This window comes from Onychomys torridus, chromosome 21 (genome assembly GCF_903995425.1).
Source record: "Onychomys torridus chromosome 21, mOncTor1.1, whole genome shotgun sequence".
Lineage (NCBI taxonomy): Eukaryota > Metazoa > Chordata > Mammalia > Rodentia > Cricetidae > Onychomys > Onychomys torridus.
In genome coordinates this window covers 42,302,925-42,324,105 of record NC_050463.1, presented here as the reverse complement: position 1 = coordinate 42,324,105, position 21,181 = coordinate 42,302,925, and the positions used below count along the sequence as shown (strand labels likewise).

General features: G+C 48.8%; 1 protein-coding gene across 1 annotated transcript in view; it reads right to left on the bottom strand.

Moving 5' to 3' along the window:
• Cyria (CYFIP related Rac1 interactor A) overlaps positions 1 to 21,181 on the bottom strand; it is a 114,469-nt gene that overhangs the window by 53,446 nt on the left and 39,842 nt on the right. Inside the window, exon 2 of the mRNA XM_036171424.1 lies at positions 15,355 to 15,500. The gene's annotated coding sequence lies outside the window, so the exon portion shown is untranslated. The remainder of the gene's footprint in view (positions 1 to 15,354; positions 15,501 to 21,181) is intronic.

The following is a 21,181-nucleotide window of genomic DNA, read 5'->3' as shown; positions in this document are numbered from 1 at the left end:
TTCCTTCCTCCCTCCCTCCCTCCCTCCCTCCCTCCCTCCCTCTCTCTCTCTCTCTCTCTTCTTTTTTCGAGACAGGGTTTCTCTGTGTAGTTTTGGTGCCTTTCCTGGATCTCACTCTGTAGACCAGACTGGCCTTGAACTCACAGAAATCTGCTTGCCTCTGCCTCCCGAGTGCTGGGATTAAAGGTGTGTGCCACCACTGCTCAGCTGCCAACCTAACTTTTATGTTCATAATAGTACTTTGCCACATACCATGCCCTGGGCTCTTGGTTTTTATTTTCATATCTATCTCTCCTAATTTATGTGCCCTTAAATTTCCTAAGTAGAGCCTGTGACACAGTAGGAAATCTATATCTATCTATCTACCTACCTGTTTGTCTATCTGTCTGCATATACATATGTATACATATCTATTATCTATCTATATGCATATACACAATATAGTATGAAATAAATAAAAACACCATCCATTATCTTGCTGTAGTGCCTCCTCTTAAACAAAACAAGTTCCTTCCTCCACATCACAGGGAAGAGGAAATTCTCAAGTCTTCCTGAGATTCACCCCTACCCACACACACACTACTCTTTCTTATACCAAAGCAAGATTCTGCTATTAAGTAGTATCCAGGACTGTTTGCAGGCCCTCAAGTGTGGTCCAAGCAGCAGGCCTCCATCTTTCCTCCATCTGGACCTGACATTTCCACTGATGAGACCAGGATGGTACTGGGAAGTTCTGGCAGTCAGAGCACATGGCTCATGTGTATTGAGTTATACCCCAGAAAACATGAAACCAAATCCTTATTCTCACATGGGGATCTGGTTAGCAATCCCAGCCCTACACTCTGTGTGTATTCTGTGATAGGCACAGTGCTGAATACTTCCTAGATATTGTCAAATCACACACACACAAGGCTAGGCGCTGCTCTTGTCTCTGACTTAGAAGCAAGAAGGTTGACACACACACATTGAGCACCTTGTAAAGTTATAACCGGCATCCAGTGAAACCAGGCTTTGAGCACAGGGCATCCTGGAAAACTCACACTTCTAGCCACTGTGCTAATCCACTCATCTGATACTCCAGAACTACTACCCAATGTTTAGAGAAACAGAAAACAGCTTTAACACATGGCTTATCACTTCTAGTGAGAGTCATGTTGCAGAAGCCACACCCAAGAAGCCATAAAACAGCTGTGTGCTGGATTGTATGACACCGAGCACGGTTCCTTTTTGAAAATAATGTAAGGGATGCTGACCAGGCTTCCTGGATGCCAGAGTAGGATGTGGGCTTCAAAAAGGTACCAGGAGGTTCACTGGGAGAGAGAAGTCATTGGTGTGCCTGGTATTCATGAGGATAGTGCCTCACCCCAAAACAAGGTCTGTTCTTGGGTGACCAAGGTGAGAGGCCGGGATGGCTCACTAGGGATTGGTTGCATAGAAAATCTGCACCTAATAAACAGGGCAGAAATGTGGCTCAGGCCTCTGGTACTGGGAAAATACCAGCAGTTACACAGCTCCCAAGGCAGAAAGTTAAACTGTGACAAAAATCTCACGTTGGATTGTTTATAGGCCAAGTTGATGTTTGGGAAGGTCATTTTCTTTATCATCTATAACCCAGTGGCTGGATGGCCATAGAAACGCTTCCCTGTGTCAACAGTCTAGATTTTTACCCAATGAGCATGCCCAAATTCCCAAATGTGATTGAGGCAGTCTAAGGCCAAGCCACAGCTATGCTAATGGAGAGCGGACACCAGTTGGCATAAGACGCAGAGCTGAGCATCAGTAGCATCCCTGCAGAGCTTCAGCGGGCCCTCCCCCTGCAGCCTCCTGCACTTTCAAGCCTTCGGAAAGGATGATGGGTGACAGAGTCATATATTCCATGTACCGTGCTTTACCCAGACACAGGACAAAGGATGCACAGGGTGTTTTCGCCTTATTGCCAGGAGGGAGAAATAGAGAAACTTCACAGGATGCAACAACTCACAGAGAAGTTGCTTCTGGACAGGCCTTCTGTACATCTCCAAGTCATCACACGTCACGAAAGGTACCGATATGCTAACTACAAACCATTCCTATGGATCCCATAAAGCAGGCTCTACTCTCTGTACTTCCTAACGTCACCTAAGGCCGTGGTTCTCAACCTTCCTAATGCGGAGACCTTTAATACAGTTCCTCATGTTGTGGTGAGTGAACCCTAACCATAAAGCTATTTTTCTGCTACTCCATAACTACAATTTTGCTACTGTTATGAATTGTAATGTAGACATATGCTATGCAGCTGTATCTGATATGTGACCACTGTGAAAGGGTTGTTGGACCACCCCAGGTTGAGAAATGTTGATACAAGGGCTAAGACAATGCTTTTCTAATTCAAACTTTTTTTCCTTTGCGATTCTAGAAATTGAGGACATGCCACATTTCCAGCCCCAGGAACTCGAATTATGTCTCCCTGTTTTACATTAATAGTAAATTGTAACATGAAGGCACTAAGTTGAGTGTTTTCCAAATATCAAGGCTATGTATGGTATCCACAGCACTCTTAATAATGACTCAGAGGCCGTTGAAGCTACTTACGTGGCCCAGGGGATGACAGCATCTAGTTGGAAGAAGTTAAAACCTTTCCCCGAATGTGTAGACACTGTAAGTACAATTGAAATTGATCTACTGGTGTTTGAGGTCCTATTTAACTCCACCCACACTCAATACCCTTGCTCACCCTTGTCTTTTGTCTCCACGGTAGTACTAGCCTCCTCCTCTATACGCATCAACATTTAGACCCAGATTCTGCTCATCTTCCTACAAAAATAGTCTGCACGTGTCTGGTGAGTTGCTTCAGGTGGGTGGGGCTCAGTCAGCTCTGAGTGGATGGAAAGCCGAAAAGCTAGGTCCACTCAATGCCAGCCCTATGTGCAGACTAGAACAACTGAACATCCCACAGATGATAACACCATGACACGGTGTCAACAGGTGGCCCCCTCCTGGCTGTGCTGTGAGGAGGTATCAGGTTGAGACTCCTCAAGTACTGCAGGAATGGTCCTGACTGCCTCCATCCTAGGGTAAGTGGGCAGTGCTCACAGTTCCGTTCCAGGTAAGGACACATACTCTTCAGTCCCTTTACAAATTCATATCAGAGATGACAGTGAATGAATGTCCTGCCGTTGAAATCATCAAGGCCCCAAAAGGTCCTTCTCTCTCATTTTTCTACTTCTGGCCAGGCCTCCACCACAGCCAAGTGTTCCTGAGCAGATGACCAGTCACTGACTGTCAGCACGGTGTTCAGTATTTAATGAGATGCATCACACAAAGCATCTCACTTAATTTTTCTCAGAACCTCCGATGCAAGCGGGCGTGGCTATACCAGAAATTTCTTCTAAAATGAGGCCCTTAGACGGATGCAATTACAGAATCTAGCCACCAGAGGGCGGCATCGCTTCACATGAGAAATGACAGCTAGGTTTTGAAAAGCAGTGTTCCAAGAACAAAGCAGGATCCCCTCCAACACCTGCAATATTCTCCTAAATAAAATTTCTTTCTAGAGTAAAGTGTTTGAGCTCAGAGCCGTAATACCCAATACTTAGTGTGGACACTCACTTCCTGCTCCTAGGTAATTTCAGAATCACGAGTCTTGAAGACTAGTTTGCCAGAAATGGAGCCACGGTTTCGTCATTCGACCCACTGACTGCTCTCCCCAGTCTCCTTGATACATTTTTGAAATCATATTTCCAAGTAGGAAAACATCTGTCACTATGGCTGACCTTGACTTCAATTCAGAGGGGCACCGAAATTCCCTTGCAGGATCAGCCAAGCAAGCTTCCACAGCTCACGTGAGAAATATCGGGATCTGGTGCTGGGAGATGGCCTATCAGGGAAGGGTCCTTGCTGTGCAACCAGCAGGACCTGAATTTGAATCCTTATCACCACAGGAAGGCCAGTCTGGTGGCATGAGCCTGTAACCACAGGTGGCTGGGTAGAGCCGACCGCAGGCTTGCCAGATGTCCAGCCTAGCTGCAAAATGGCTCTGGGTTCAGTGAATGAGAGACCTTGTCTCGAGAGAGCAAGACAGACAGCAGACAGCAGTGGGGCAGGACACAGGCCCCAACACAGGTGCATGAACCCCTCCCCGAAACACACACACATAAACACACACACATGCAAGGCACACACACACAATATCGATACTTAAAATATCTGCTTGAAATACCACAGGGAGATGAGATTTTTTTTTTTTTTTTTCCATTTGCGTTGTACTCCACAAATGAAGGGTGGTCAGAACTCCAGTAGCTTCCACACAAGACGCCTCTGCAGGAAGCTTAGGAAGCTGACAATACACAAGAGAAGCAACGTTGTCCTCAAGGAACTTCCCTGTTTAGATGAATGAACCAGGACCACGACGACGGAACCCAACAAACAAACCCTTGAAGTTTACATCCGGATTTCTGTTCAGGCCCCGCCCAGCTATTGAGGACTCGCTGGCCACACTCCATCTTCACAAACTCCTCCAGCCGCTAGGCTTCTCAGGGTGGTGTCTGCGGGCCACACTGGGCACTCAGTCCAAATGTATTGCCCTCCACTCTCTGCAGGGCCTGAAGGCCGCACTGACAGCTGGGACACTGTCTGGCCTAGTCTTCCATTCTCCTGGAAGACAGCAAATTCTAGCCCCTGATGTGGAACCAGCCCTGGGCCCTGAGAGTCCAGCTCAGTGGAATGTCCTTGGAACCAAGTTCTGGGGCAAAAGCTCCGGCTTCAGCAGACCCACAAGCCACACTTGGCCAATGACTGCAGTGCCTCTTCAGAGTACAGAGAGGCGCTTTAGGTCTAGAAAGAGTAAGAACCAGAGTCCTGACAAGAACTATGCAGAGCCAAGCAGTCCCAGTGGGTGTCATCACACCCACTACTACTTCAGCTCTGTGAGGAGGTCAGGGATCTGTCATCTTGATCACTGTCACCCCCACAGTGATCTCGATCATATAGAGATGCTCTATCTCGGGGTGGTATGTCACACCTGGAGCACCTTGCTGTTTCCTGTGGACCCAAGAGGAGAGGCGTCAACGCTTTTTAGTAAAAGCCTCTCTCTCTCTCTCTCTCTCTCTCTCTCTCTCTCTCTCTCTCTCTCATTTTTAGACTCACTTGTGGCTTAAGCTGGCCTTGGATCTAGGGCTCTTCTCTGCCAAGGTTGGTTGTAGGTGTGAGTCACTGGATCTGGCAGAAAAAGAGATCTTCAAGGGTTTGTGTCTTTGATACTTTTCAACTGTTGTGCTAAGAACCACCATGACTAAGGCCACTATGGCTCCAGAGGGCTGGAATCTGTGACCATCATGGTGCGGGAACATGGCAGCAGGAAGGCAGGCAGGCACAGCCCCAAAGCATTAACTGAGACTTTATTATGATCCACAAGCACGAGGCAGAGAGCTGACTGGGAAGGGCCTGGGTCTTTGAAACCTCAGGGACACACCTCCTCTGAGTCCATACCTCCTCATCTTTCTTTCCCAAACAGTTCTACCACTTGGGACCAAGCGTTCAAACATAGGAGCCCCTGGGGGCATCCTCATCCAAACCAACACATCCCATCACAATCTCAGGTTCAGTGGAGGGTGGAAACCAACTGAGGTGACAGTGAAGGCCCAGGACATCTGCCACTTACCACCACATAGCCACAGCCAGGGGTCACGTCTCTCTCTTTCTCTCTCTCTTTCTCTCTCTCTTTCTCTCTCTCTTTCTAGCCATCTTTATCTGAAAGCTGACTGGATACAAATCTCTTTCCTGGCTCTTCCTAGTTCCTCAAGTTCCTCTGAAAAGTAGACTCTTAAAAATTGTTATGCATGTGTGTGTGTGTGTGTGTGTGTGTGTGTGTGTGTGTGTGTGTGTGTGTGTGTGTGTACATATGGGTGTGTGTCCATGTATGCACAAGTGCACGTGTGTGTGTGTGTGCGTGTGTGTGTGTGTGTGTGTGTGTGTGTGTAGGCTAGAGGACACTGTGAGGTGTGGCGTCATCCCCAAGAGTGCCACTTTAGTCCACCAATTAGGCTAGAATGGTTGGCTGATGATCCCCAAGAACCTTCCTATCTCTGCCTCTCTTACCATTGGATTCCAGGCTCACACTACCACACCCAGAATTTCCATGTGGGCTCTGGGTTCCAAACTCAGGTCCTCAAGCTTGCAATCAATTTTTCTTGCCCACAAAGAATTCTAGAAAAGAAATGCACTGTAACCTATTTCCAATCATGAATTCAAAGCTCTTTTCCTCAGCCTTCTGGATTCTTGCCCCTCTAAGCCGATGGTTGCAGCCCCACCACCCACTGACAGACTCACTACATACCCACGCAGAAACTGCAAGCTCTGACTCTACTTGCATGGTCCTTAGGTCAGGGACCACTCCACCCAGCATCAAGTTGCCTTGCTATCCTTGTCTCCCTGGACTGCACAGGAGCTGCCCTCATGCTGATTGAGTTTGCATTTTTTCTTATAAGTCAGCTCACTCATCAATCTTGCTTTGCATCAATGAAAATGTTCATGGGGATAAGGTCCATGAGTGGGGCCTCCCGGATGTGCCTTGGGGTATCTTTCCATACAGTATTTCATCCCCTCAAGCCCAAGAACTCATGGCTACAGTTGACAGACACCCTTTCCATAATCAACACTATTGACTCCCCTGCCTACACACACACACACACACACACACACACACACACACACACATCAGACAGAAGTGGTACTTGGTGATCTCTCAGTCCTCTACACAGTATGCTTTTATGAGATTTCCAAGGCAAAAGTCTACATAAATCTTGGTGATATAAGAAAATTCAGCCTGGCCCTGGGGATATAAACCTGTCATCCCATCACTTAGAAGGCCTCTAAAAAGATCAAATTTGAGGCCAGTACCAAGTTCAAGCCTGTGCCTCAGAAAGAGAGAGAGAGAGAGAGAGAGAGAGAGAGAGAGAGAGAGAAAGTAAATTTGCTCAATACTTAAAAAAAATAAGAAAAGCAGAAAAGAATCAGTCCACTGTATGAAGCAAGTATTTTATCCAACCCTAGCGTTTTATACTCACTAACCATGCAGCTAGGGATAATCTGAACAGAGACCAGCGGCCCAGGCCCCTGGAACCTGGCCCGGGTATGAGCTGGTTCACTGCCCACAGCAGGCATCATCTTCCTCCCCCTACAGGCCCAGCACGTTGGCATGGTGATGTCTGAGACAGTCTTGATTCATCTCTTCCCGTTCCTTCTATAATCACTGTGTGAGATCCTGCCCCAGTAGGACAGAGAAATCCTGAGGGTAAGATCTGATGGCAGGAAGAGAACAGGCAAGTCTTTGTTAAGTCCTTCAGGGGGACCAGGCCAGCCAGGCTCAGGCTCACACAGAAGAGGGGACTGTGCTGGGCCAGTTCTGGAGCAGAGTGCTGCCGGCTAAGTCCCTCCTGCTGGGGACCCCCCACTTTTATAGGCTATGTCCAATGAAGAGGGATTTATAGCCAGGGCTTCAGACAGAAGCGACTACCCCTCCAACTGCAAAAAAAAACCACCAAAAATACAAAAAAAAAAAAAAACAAAACAAAACAAAACAAAACCCAAAACAAAACAAAACAAAAAAACCCCAAAACCCTCCACATGTAATAGTTCCCTTAGCTGATATTTCTTATTTACAATGGCACCCTAAGGCTGAGTCACTCTTAGCCCACCCCCCTCCACCCGCCACTCCCTCAGCCTCCTGATTCTGTCCTGACCCTGGACCTCCACCCCTCTTCTCTTGGAACTTCCTTGTTCAAGAATGCTCCTGCCTGTGGTGGCCTAAAACCTTCTCATCACTGTTGCTGACTTCATGTCTGTGAGTTCACTGCCTAGGACTTCAATTGTCTCTACTCAGGAGCAGCTGAATGAGCAGGCATTCAGAGGCTGAATGGCTCTGCGGCCCAGAAGCCTACTTCTAAGGAGGAAATCCCAGAGGCTTTAGGTGAAAACCCAAACAAGAACCAGTTGCGTCCCTACCGTAATCCAGACAGCACTCTGAGTATTTGCATGTATTAACTCATTCAAGGATCAGAGCCTTCGTGGGTGCAAGTGTGGCTGGTGCCGTTTTTTTTTTTTTTTTTTTTTTTTTTCATTTTTACCTCTGTAGAGACTTAAGATTCAAGAGGCTGGAGAGCATACTCATGAGTGCTCCTTGTAATGCCACGTTATATATGAATTATTTAACGGCTGCCATCTGAACCGAATCTACCCGTGCCCTAGGAAGTACACTCTTTGGAACATGGGAATCCTGGAAAGTTGGTGAGGAGGACTCTGCTCACATTGTCAGATTTCCAGGCTGTCTGGATCCCATGCCACTGCAGCTACAGACAGGTGGTGGACTATCATTCCCTGGCTCCCTTGAGGAGCACCATACTCGGGCTCCAGACCTGGAAGAAAGAGCTCCCAGGGAGGTCCTGTGAAAAGCAGTGACAGCCCAGCAAGAGTCTTTGCTTGAGACACTGCTGTAGCCATTCTCTGTGGCCCCTCTGCCAGACTGCCCCCACTCCCAACCCCAGAACGTTTTCCCAACAAGCCAGGTATCATCTCCATCCACCCAATAGAGAGGCTGGCTCAGCCTTGAGACTTAGCCAATCACCCCCATCTGCTTCTCCTAGTTCCCAACCCAGAGAAGGAACAAACTCGGAGCCTCCATGTGTCCAGGGGCCTAAAAGTCGGTGGCTGAACAGGAAATGCTGCTGAACTGGGCTCCCAGCAGTAGCCCCACCCCCACTCCCCACCCCCACCTCCTCCAGTTTCTCTTCTACCTGTTCCTGTAATACTGAGAAGCGCCACAGGGAGGCAGCACTGTAGGAGAAAAAAAAAAAAAGAATCCTTTGCAGCGGGGTCACCCAGAAAGGGTTACTTAGGGTGCTCCGTCTGGGGTGGATTTGGGGAATTAAAGGACCATGATGCCTGGGCAGATCAGAAGAAGCATGTGAGGAAACATGACTGATTAACAGGGGGGAATCATGGTATGGCAGAAGTGGGGGTGGGGATGGGGGAGGTGGGGGTGGGGATGGCGGAGGTGGGGGTGGGGATGGCGGAGGTGGGGGTGGGGGAGGTGGAGGTGGGGGTGGGAGAGGTGGGAGATAGGGGCGGGGGGGGGGGGCTCTCCCTAGGTCTCCATAGGAACACCTGGAGGAGAATGCCGGCCCCTCCTTTCTCCCTGCCACTCCTTCCTCCTGGCATGTTCTCTTTCTCGTGGTCAAAATCCTTTTGCCGAAGGAAGGCCTCCCTCCCCATGGAGAAGTGGGTAAGAGGAAGTTTGGGCCGCAGTCTTCCTTTGAGCGAAGAGAATTCACAAAGCCACATGTCCTGTCTCCAACCTCAGCCCACCAGGACAACTTGGATGCCAAGAAGCAAGAGCCAGATACGCTGGCGTTGTAGGGAGGGAAAGGAGTCTTCCGGGAAACCCCATCAGGGCAGTAACACACACAGCCTTCCGAGCCCGCGGTTGAGCTGCTAAGGGCATGAGGACTGAGGCCTGGCTGGGTTCAGCCTGACTCTACATAACCGGAAAGCTGCACAGCATCTGGAACTAACTAGATTCGGCTGCCTTGTAAGGTAGTGAATTCAGAAAGTCCGCGAGCAGACACCCGCAGGGCAAGAGGTTGCATTGGGAGCGTTACAGCCCTGCGTCTCTATCTGCTACCACTCTCTCCAGCACTGCATTTGAGAGGTCAGCTGAACCACGCCCAAAGGCACAAAAAGACCTCATTTGATGAAAAAGTCTCATTGTCATAGAAAGGATGACACACAGCGGAAGAGGGGAATGGAGCCAGGGTTTGGAAGTTGACTTCCTAAGAGCCGTAGACCTTGGGCGAGCCGTGCCACCTCCCTGAACTTCTGATTCTTTGGGAGCCATCCTAATACTCTCTGCTGGTGCAAAAATAGCACCAAGTGTACTGACCTTGACACAGCTAAAGAAGTGTGTAGGTGGCGAGGTTAATTCTCACCCACCTATGCATCTTCCAGCCAGCAAAGGCAATGGAAGGTTATTAAACCAGGGCCTGTGCTAGGTTCGAGAATAACTGTGATATGTGTATAAACACACACATACACTCATCTGTACACATGCACTCATATGTACATGCACAAACCTCTCTTATATACATACATGTATATAGACATACACATGTCTCTCTCAGTCTCTGTCTCTGTCTCATTCTCTGTCTCTCCCTATCTCTGTTTCTGCCTCTCTGTCTCTATCTGTCTTGGTCTCTTCCCGTCTCTGTCTCTCTCTGTGTTTCTGTCTCTTTCTGTCTGTCTGTCTCCTAGAGAAAGAGAAAAGGACTGGCTTGTACCCTCACAAAGCAACAGCAGATTCCCTTCTCTGGGAAGCTGCATTTTCCTACCAGGAAACTACAGTGCAACCTAGAAGACATAGGGCCATGCTGCTGCCGCCGCTGCCTCCTTCTCTTCCTCCTCCTCCTCTTCCTCATCCACTTTCCACTTCTTTTCTTGGCTCCTCTTATCTTATTATGCTCACCGATTCCTCCATGGGGTCAGAGAGGAGATCAAGGCACCTTCGTTAGTCACTGTTGGGAACAGGTGGGAGGATGAGGAGGCAGCTCCTAATGGATTTTTAAAAAGCAAGTTGAGGCATGATCTGTGCATGACAGGCTCTCCTGCTGCTCGCCCTACTCCTGGCGCAGAGAATTGAGTGTTGGTCCCTATTTATAGGTGCTTCTGTACCAGGACAGCTCCTCTTCCGATTCCTATTCATCCTCCAATGCCCAGCTCACAGAGACCTTCTTAAGACCTTCCCTGATATCTAGGGAGAGAGACGGCATCCTGCCCACATCACTTGGTCCACGCCAGGGCTCCTATCTATGAGCTGCCCTTCTCACTATTAGCTCTGCTGTCTCTGTCCATCAACTGCAGACTCCTTGAACGTGTCCAGTTACCCGGCATTCACAGGCCGAGCTGGGTGCATGGCTGAAGTTAAAAACGTGGTACATTTTTAGTGAATGCCTATCTTACCAAGGGGCACTTCCTTGTCATGTCAGTGGATAAAAGGTTAAAAGGTGGAAATGATCCATTTATTTCCTAACTGAAGGGAAATGTAAAGGACCTGAGTTCCAGTCTCTGCCTCTACAAGAACAGTATGCACATCAGCCAGGCCACCAGCCTATCAGAGAGAGGGCGTCAGGTCCAACCACTGCTCACAGCAACTGGTGCTCCAAGACAGTAGGCAAAACCTAGAGCAGCACTCCCCACTCACCAGGAGGTGGAGGGGCCCTGGTAACCATCGACCACCAGGAAGCCTGTGTGGAGCTGATTGTGCGAATCTCCTGTAGACCAGAGAACATTGTGTCTTCCGGTAATGGAAGGAGTAAAGTCGGCATTCAAAGGAACTGGGGGGGGGGGGGGGGGGGCAAAGGAAATCAGGCCTTTCTTTTCTGAAACTCCAATCCTATCAGGCTGTCCAGTGTGTGTGTGTGTGTGTGTGTGTGTGTGTGTGTGTGTGTGTGTGTGTGTGTGTGAGAGAGAGAGAGAGAGAGAGAGAGAGAGAGAGAGAGAGAGAGAGAGAGAATGAGTGTTGTATGAGTGTTGTGGATGCTCATGCATATTTGGATGTACATATATTTGTGTGTGTGTGTGTATTCACATCCATGTATATTTGAGCACATGTATTTGTGGATATGTGCGTGTGTGTGTGTGTGTGTGTGTGTGTGTGAAAGTGTATGTGTGACAGAGAGAGAGAGAAAACTACTGTGTGTGTGTATGTTCATGTATACTTGGGCACACATATTTGTGGGCGTGTGTATGTATGCCTCTGTGTGTATGTGTGTGTATGCCAGTGTGTGCATGTTCATGTGTATTTGGGTGCACATATATTTGTGTGCATGCGCACGTGTGTGGGGGGGGGGGGGGAGGGCATCTGTGTAGGACAGAGGGTTCCACCTCTCAAGAAATGACTGCCCATTTTTCTATTTTACTTTCCTGAGATAGGATTTACCCCTGGCCTGGACCTCACCAAGGGGGAGGGAGAGGCTTCCTGGTCAGCAAGCCCTATGGACTGTGTGTCTCTGCCCCAGCAGTGTTGGGATTATTAAGAATGGACCAGAATGGGTTCTGGGGGTCCAACTCAAGCCCTCATATTTGCATGACCAGCAGTTTCACAGCTGAGGTACACCTCCTCAGCCCTGGCAATCCATCTTTACTTACTTAAAACCCGTCAAGAGCGCTACGCACATCCTCAGGTAAGTTCAAACCACCTGACCTGGCCTATAGGGCTCTATGCTGACCCCTCAGCTTTGCACAGAGTCTCTGGGTTCTCCGATTCCAGCCACAGCCACCAGGAAAACAGAGTTCACAACAGCAGCCAAGGCCATTGCTCCTTCCTGGCCTCCCTCAATTTTACCTGTCGACTTCCTGGCTAGGTCTGAGAGCAAAACACCCCCAGGCTGCTTCTCCACTCTGGCCTTTGGCTGCCCTGGGTCTGAGTCAGGGACCTCTGCTTAGGTCCCCTGACACCCCTTTGGACTCACTCCTGCTAACTACGTGTTGCAGGCTACATAGTCAGATAAAACCATAAACAGCCACAGCGTGGGCGTGGACTCTAATCAGCAGTTGGGTTGAGGACTGCGTATGGGTGCTGACAGGGAATGAACACCCAAACATTTACGGAATGAAATTGATCCCCCCTCCCCCATCTCGATCACCCTGAAGGCAAGTTCTGGCAAAAGCCTATTATGTAAATGAATTCCAGAAGCGTTGGTGGAAACGGCCTTTGGGTGGTTCTGGGAGAAAAAAAAACAAAAAAACAAAACCCTACGCTAGCCAATTGGTTGTACCCTGCTCAAATTAGGGCAACTATTCACTTGGCCCTAACCTATTGATGAACTTCTCCCCAAAGCCTTGAACAGGCACCAGGGAGACTCCTAAGGCCAGGGCCAAGACTCACTGATCTCCAGTCTTGGAGCCAGAGCCCAGAAACAGAGCCTTTGAATGGATGACTAACACAATATTGGGTAAGCGTACTCATCTTTGTGTCTAGTTAGGGATGTTTTAGAGAGGAGGCTTTTGAGAGGTACTAGGGAAGAGAGAGGAATGGTAAAGGAACCAGGAAAAGTTAGCCAGGACATAAACACCAACGTCCTGCCTTCAGGGATCCTTATTATCTACCCACACTTTCCTGCCTGCCTCCTTCCACTATGCGGGGGGATTCCTCTGCTCCAGCCCCACTGAGGGCGGCACAATGCCCAGGGCCTTTATCTCGGCATTCCTTCTCACCTCTTCCAATCCTCCTGAGATAATGACTCTTTATCAGGAGTTTTCTGCTTAGCCCTTGCTCTAGCAATACCTCTCCTCCGACAGCCTGGCCCTCTGACTCAGATTTATTTAGTTCTTTTTTTTTGTTTGCAGTATTTTTCCCATTGTGCTGAAGTCACCTTCTCTTGCACGAGTGCTCATGGCTCCTGATCCCTGCCTGGCCTTACTTACTCGGATGCCAGCTCCTTACAAACAGGAACTTTGTTTCCTAGTACACTGTTATCCTCAGCACTAAGAAACACCTGCCGCATGTCCATTAACACATGCTCTACAGATATTTGCTGAATGAATGGATGGCCCCCTGGGGGTTGGGGGTGGCAAAGGCCCCTAACAGCTAACAGCCTAGGAAGAACATCTGGAGGAGACTGTAGTTGGAACTGAACTTTCTGTCTGAGTCTCAGGGCAGAACCCTGGCCCCAAATCGCATGAACCTACGTCTAGGCCATGGGGATGTGCTGGTCTGAGGAGAAGCTTCTGGAAGGGGGAGGGTTTGTAATTGGTAGTTCAGGGTCAAGGCGTTGGGAGAGGGGTGCGTCCTGAAGGTGCTTATGGCAGTGGAAAATGCAAACCTTCCAAATGGCTTGGAGGGTGCTCTGGCCAAAGCCAAGGAGAAGTGTTAGGGTACAAAGCCTGGTGATAGTTAACTGCTGGGGCCTTGCTGGTGTTGGGGACAGCGTCTGCCCACAGATTTTAGGCACACAGGTCATGGAATCCATCAGCTGTGATTAAGGAGCTCTACAAAAATGGGGTGGGAAAAGGATCTAACCGTTGCTGTGACTCACTGGGAGTAAAAAACTATGTCAATGGATTATGTCTTTCAGTCCCCGCCGGCAGCTGTGGACACCATCACTGTCCCCATGCGACAGGTAGAGACACAGGTTCAGCAGCTTAGCAATGAGGTAAGCAGAGTCAGTGCACAGTTCGGAACACACCCTGAGGTGGTTCAAATGCACGGTGCTTTTTCTCCTCCCTCTGGATGGTCCCACAGCTCAGGGAGCACTCTAGAGAAGAAAAAAAAAAAAGACAAGAGGAAGAAAGGAAGGGAGCCCCAGGCTAGGCTGTTCCCCAAAGAATGAACGAAAAAGTGTGGAGCTGAAGATTCTGGGAACCGAATGTCCGCGGTCACCTCAGCGGTCCCCTCGCTCAGCTCTGTCCTCTCTCTTATGCTCATGAACTCCTTCTGGTTCTAGCTTCCACGAAAAATGAAGGTCAGCCCAATGGAAAAGAGCTTGATTGAGCCTAGGAGGTAGAGACAGGTAACTCCACTGAGAAGTGGGCAATCATGTTGCTTTCGTCCTCCCCAATCTAGTCCTGCTGAGTCCCAGGTCTGCCTGGGGGAGATGAGCCCAGGAAGCCAAAGCCCCAGAGAGCTTTAGTCAAATGGGGAGGCCTGCCAGGCCCTGTCATCATAGGCAAATTCAATGAAGAAATTCAAATAGATGCGGTCCTGTCTGGGACGGTCAACAAGAAAGGTACACTGCAGTCTGTGTACGTATCACAAGAGCCCTTGGAGGACAACCCCATAAACTGCCTTTCTCCCTAAAAATGTTGCAAATGGGATGCAAATCAGGCCTCTCACAGGACAACTAAAACCCACCTCAGGAAGCTGCCTACCAAAGGACTTCTGCTCTTCTCAATATGCTTAGCTAGTAAAGGTAGAAAGGACTTCAACTGTGCTTCGTCTTAGATGGGTGACACAAAAGTGACTAAGCTCCAGCTCTAACCTCCTCCTTCCCCACACGTCAGGCTACTCGACTGCTTCAGGCCTAAATACTCCAGACACCCGTGGCGACCCAGACACCGTGGAGAATACAGCTGAAAAAGCCCAGACGCCTCAGACCACGTCCTAATCATAGCTTTCCTTGGAATACATGTCAATTCTTCTTTAGGTCCCTTTTCATTTAGGTTTTTTTTCTTTAGCCACAGTGCTAGGAGGTACAGCTTCTAATCAAAGACCCAGGGAGGTGGGCAAGCCCTGTGCTTCCGGGTGCTCTACGAACATACACATCACACACTTCCTACCAAAGTGCTAGTGACCGATCTCTGCCGTCCTCGAACTCAGTAGTTCATTACCTGGAAATATCTCCAGCCAGTGGCTGTGTGTCACCAATCCAGGCTGAAGGGAGAACGCAGTGGAGCAGCTAGAAGGCCACAGGAAGGAGCTCCCTAAGTCAAGGGACCTGGTTCCTGAGCGTCTCTGTCGTGACAGGAGTGGTAGCCTGCAGGAAAGGAATGAAAGTCAGGTTAGACGGATGACAGACCACTTCCAGACCTTCTCCCATGACACTGCAGTTGTGAAGCCAAGCACAGAAAGTCACGGGAGCAGGGACTACCAATACGGAAAGACATCTGTGAGTGAGATCAGCTTGTCCAACTCATTCATCCTGTAGTTGGCGAGAACTGAGGCTTGAGGAAGGAAACAGCAGCTTTGAGGATCATCAGTTTAGGAGAGGGTCCACATTGGCTTTGGACTCTCTGGCAACTGGAAGGTTCTGATGCAGCCTCGTGGTCAGGCTCACTCTAGAGTGGCTGCCGGCCCTGAATGGGAAGGCTTTTTCTGTATGTGTGTATGTGTGTTCATATATGTATGGGGCCTTGTGTGCACGGGTATGTGTGTATACATGTGTGTGGAGGCCAGGGGTATCTTCTATCAGTCTTCCCTTTATACACTGAGGCACGGTTTGTCACTGACCCCAGAGCTCACTTATTGGCCAGTCTATCTAGTCAGCTTGCCCTGGGGAACCTCCCCCCCATCTCTGCTCCCTGAGCACTGGGATTAAGTGGGTCCCCAGGCCTCTGCAGCATGGATATGGGTACTGAAGATCTGAATGTAGGTCCCCACAATGGCCCAGCAGGCACTTAACCCCAGCTCCCCTCCCTTTTAAAAATAGATTTCACAGAGAGGTGATACTCTCCCCAGGCTTCTGTTTTTATAGTTTTTTATGGTTTTACCACGAGGGAACAAAACTGGTCAAACAGTTCATCTCAGGCATGTGACTCGGATGCTGTCCATGTTTCTCATTATAAAAATATTGTTACAGAAGACTGAACCAGGGACACAGCAGTAGGCGGGCTTTGCTCTTTAGAGGCAACAAACCCCCCTCTCCCCCCCCCCCGTCAATCCCTCCACCCTCCTCCTTCCCTCCGCCCTCTCCTTTCTTTCTCCCGGTTGCAGAAAAATAGGAAAAGATATGGACTCTTCCCTTGAGTACCCATTCTTAAAGGGATTTTCTGACTGCCCTGTGTATTTGAACAGCCAACACAGAAAACAGAACTGAGCGAAGCTATGCAAGTATCTAACATGTCCTAACCCTATCTCCCAGGCACGTCATGTGACCTCTAGGCGCGCATTTCCCCAACATGGCGCGCATTTCCCCAACATGGCTTAAAAATTTTCTTCTCAGGTACTGTTAATTTCATTTTTCTAAACAAGTAGAACCCTGAATTTTACAGCTAGGATGTTTGCTGAGGCGTGAAGAAAGTACACTGTAGAGAAAGAGACGAGTCCGACCTGCATGAGGCTCCCTTGCACACACACACACACACACACACACACACACACACACACACACACACGCACCTGCACACACACAAGAAGAGGAGGTAAACTACTTGGAAAGAGAAAAAGGAGTTTGCCAGTAGAGGGAGGGGCTGCAAGAAAAGTAGCCAGATGAATCTGGTCAAAAGTTAAAATTTAAAATTATAAAAAATATATATAAAAAGAAAAAGAAATAAGGCCAGATCTTTCTGTTCATGTCAGTTGGGTGACATTTATTGGGGTCAAAAATCAAAAGTTGTCTGTGCATGCATTGTCCTCCTCAAATGCAGCACAGAGTGCTTTGGAGGCCATCAGGGTTCGGAAGACAGGGAGGATTATTCTTACTAGGTTCTGTCCGGAGCAGGGTGGAGGGGGTCCTTGGAAGCCAAGGCTTACTGCCCAGCTCTCTGTTTGCCTCAAGGAGGTTGGACTCATCCGGGCTCTGTCCAGCTGCAGCCAGAGGGCACCACAGGAAATCATGATGATCAAGGCAATGAGCTTTGTTCCTGTTCTCACACAGCCTGGACATGCCAGGAGAGATGGGGTGGGGGCGGAGAAAGAGGAAGAAAAAAAAAACAGGAAGTGAAGTCGGGGGAGGAGATGATAGAGAAAACAGCCACTTTGGAACGTCCTCCATGAGAGAGTGTTTTCTGAGCAGACTGTGGAGCTGGGAGCTGTGTTTTTGGAAAATAGGGTGCGGTCGAAATGAGGAAGAGGGTCCTGTGGGTGCATACCCATAAATTCTATTTCCAGCCCTAGAGCCTGGGCTGTCCAACACAAGGCTGGGTGTAAACACTAAAGAAAGTGAATTTCCAAAGGGCCAGAGGGGAAGACCGTTTTCCCCACCTCTTGGCAAAGCCTGTCAGGCCAGGTGAGGCCAAGAAGGTTCTAGAAACAAGAGAGAAGCTCTTGAGGTGATGATGACCAGACATCAGGAGAGCTTTCCCATGTTCCCACCACCTGTTTTCTCTCACAACCACTTTCAAATTATTAATGGTTCGGGAGGCATAAGTGAATGTCACTCACCCATGCTGTGGGATGGTCTGTATGTCAAATGCGTTGCTCTGATTGGTTAAAATAAATAAAGTGCTGATTGGCCAGTAGCCAGGCAGGAAGGATAGGGTAGGTGGAACAAGGAAGAGGAGAATGCTGGGAACAGGAAGGCTGAGGGGAGATGCTGCCAGCCATAGCCATGACAAGATGTAAGGTACTGGTAAGCCACGAGCCACGTGGCAAAGTATAGATTAATAGAAATGGGCTACATATAAGAGTAAGAGCTAGACAATGGTAGGCCTGAGCTAATGGCCAAGCAGTTTAAATAATATAAGTGTCCATATGATTATTTTTATTTTATACGTGGGTTATGGGACCGTGGGGGGGGCGGGGCCCTGGTGGAACCTGGAGAGAAAAACTCCAACTACACACCCAAACAGGACCGGGCTACCTTCAACTGGATAACCCAGAGGTTTAGAACACTAAGTCTTCACAGCATGGCTATGATCCTGCCCTCATGTTTTCTATCCATTTGGTTCACTCTTGATACTCAAAAGATGTTTCCAGAAGTTCCCCATCTCCAAATACACTTCATTAAACATCACATCTCCTGGTGAGCTCAACAACCTCACAGAAATAGCCCAACTATACAAGCGAGGGTCATGGGGACCCACTGCTCCTTGAGGGACTGTTGGCATTTAATGATTACTGCTGAGCGGGTGTCATTTTCTTCTGTAGTCTGGTCATTGGTTAGGTGGTCCATGATTCAGTCAATGGACACCCACCCACGCTCTTCAGAAGCAAGCCTAATTCAAATCAGCTGGTCTCTCTGTCTCTGAATGTCTCTGTCTCTCTCTCACACACAAAAAATGAAGTAGGGGATGGGGAAGCCTATCGGGAAGAGGATTTCCATGAAAGACCAAGGAGGAGGAGAGAAAGTAACAGGGGGTGGGATTGAAAGGGACCAAAATTCACCACAGACATGTATGAAACTGTCAGAGAACAAAAACGGAAGAGTTAATTATTAACACCATTAGTGTTTGACAGTATTCACACACACACACACACACACACACACACACACACACACACACACTACCTAATAGTATTTAACTACTCTTCATTCTCCCATGGGTGTGAGGAAAAAACAGAGAAAGCAGAATCCTCAACCAACAAGTCCACAAGTCTCCCCACTCCAGTGGTTCCCCCTAACTAACTGGCTGTACATCGGAGAAGCTACTAGAAAGTACAGCCCAATCCAGGAGAAGGGACTGGGAAGCTCGCATCTATATGGCTTTAGTTGTCATCAGCCTGGCTTGGATCATGGGCTAGCATTCGGATAACAAGGGGGACTGATTCAGCTTTCATCATGGTCCCACTCTTCTTGTTTCCTAGACATGATCACAAAGACCCAGTGAGGACTGTCTCAAGGTCTGACATCGAATGGCCTTCTGGGGGATCTGTCCTGGATTCTGTAAATCATTTTCTTAATATCCAAATAAACATGGGATGACCCTGCATAAGCTTGTCTTTGTGAGGAATCCAAGCTCTTTGAAGTAGCAGCTCATGGTTGACAGTAAGAACCAAATATCCACAAGGAAGAACAGAGATGAGATGAGGAGAGCAACATCAAACCCTTCTCTGTCTCCAGAGCAACATGAGCTAGCATCCCACTCTACTGATTTGCTCCTGACCGTCGGGTTGTGGACACCATGGCAGCCTATGGTGCTGCATGTAAGCAGGAGGGCCACCGCTCCATAGCACACGCTGACCAGGAATGTGTTTTTCAATACCATAGCCTTTGCTCAGTTTGAAAGAGTTACAAAGATAGCCGGGTGGTGGTGGCGCATGCCTTTAATCCCTGCAATTAATCCTTGAATCACAGAGGCAGATGGGTCTCTGTGAGTGCGAGGCCAGCCTGGTCTACAGAGTGAGTTCCAGGATAGCCAGGACTGTTTCACAGAGCAACCCTGTCTCAAAAGACAAACAAACAAAAAAGAAAGAGTTACAAAGACCATTTAGTAAACTGGGGAAGCCAAAAATCCAGAAATGTGAAAAACTTTATCAAGGGCCACAGGACAGTTAAGGCTTGACAGGCAGTGTCTAACTGACGACATCCAATGCAGTGACTTTCTCATAACATCCCCTCCCTCCTCTCCGGAGAAGGAGCTGGGGGCTAGCAGCAGACAGGTGTATGTCTTCTACTCTGAGGGCCTGTGATGGCAGAAGGACGGGCTAGAAACACACAGAAGCACAGGAGAAAAACCATAGGATCACAGGCCTGCGAAAACACATTTGTGCCTCCATCCAGACGTAGGGAACCCAAAGGCCAGCCTGGGAGTGGTCTTCTTCAAAATTCCTCATCCTCCAAAGCAGAGTGAGGTCTCCAGTTCAAGATGTTCCGTCTGACATTTTCCCCACAGCAGCAGGCGTTGGGGCATAGCAAAGAATGAAGGGATAGAACTAGACAAAGTGGTGTCATATCAGGGACTTACTGTGCATTAAGCTTTGATTATACATCCTGTCACCCCTTAAAGTCCCACAGAAATCCCATTGGCTTGGCGTTGCTCTGTCTGTTTTCCAGTTGAGAAAACTGAGATACATCATGGCTTAGCCTTTGGTCTAAGGGACTCAGTGTTTGAGAGCTCGGGTCAGTTTATGAACTTGGGCACTCTGGCTGGAATTCTTGCTTTGAAGCACTTCCTAAAACGCCCTCCCAAAGCAGCTACATTAGAGGGCAAAAACACTGGAAAGAACTAAATAAAAACAAATCCCTTAGGAACAGAGGACACTTCATTCAGAAGGGAAGGAGGAGGCACTAAAGCTCTCCGGGCAGGGAATGCCACAAAGTGCTCACAGCTGACTGGAGAATTTAGTCCCTGATCCCTCTTGGCCGGCAGCCCGCTGGGGTCAGCCAGTACCAGTAAATGGCATCCTGATCTCGGTGTTTACATAGCCCCTCTCATAGGAGAAGGAAGTGGTTGGACCCCGGAGGCCTGAGATGGATCATCAGGGTGGGTGGAAGGGATGATGATGCCTCAGGAAGTCAGTTCCCAAGGCCCAGAGGATGCAGCAGCGGGGGCTGGCAGGTGGGCAACTCTCTGCTCACAATCCCCAGACTAATGGCATATATTCTCTCAAGGATTCCTGGAGGTCTAGTTTCAATCTCCCGAAAAGAAGAAGGTACAAGGCCGGACAGAAGTCATCTCTCGCCATGTCACAGATGCTGAGAGTAAAGCCCCAACCCCAGCAACCCTGGGCTAACTAATAGTAATAATGACGATAACAGCAGCTGCCCTTAGTTGGCAGTCCGTCCTACAGCCGGAAGTAAGCTGGATGCTTTGCGTAGATCACTATTCCAACTCTTGG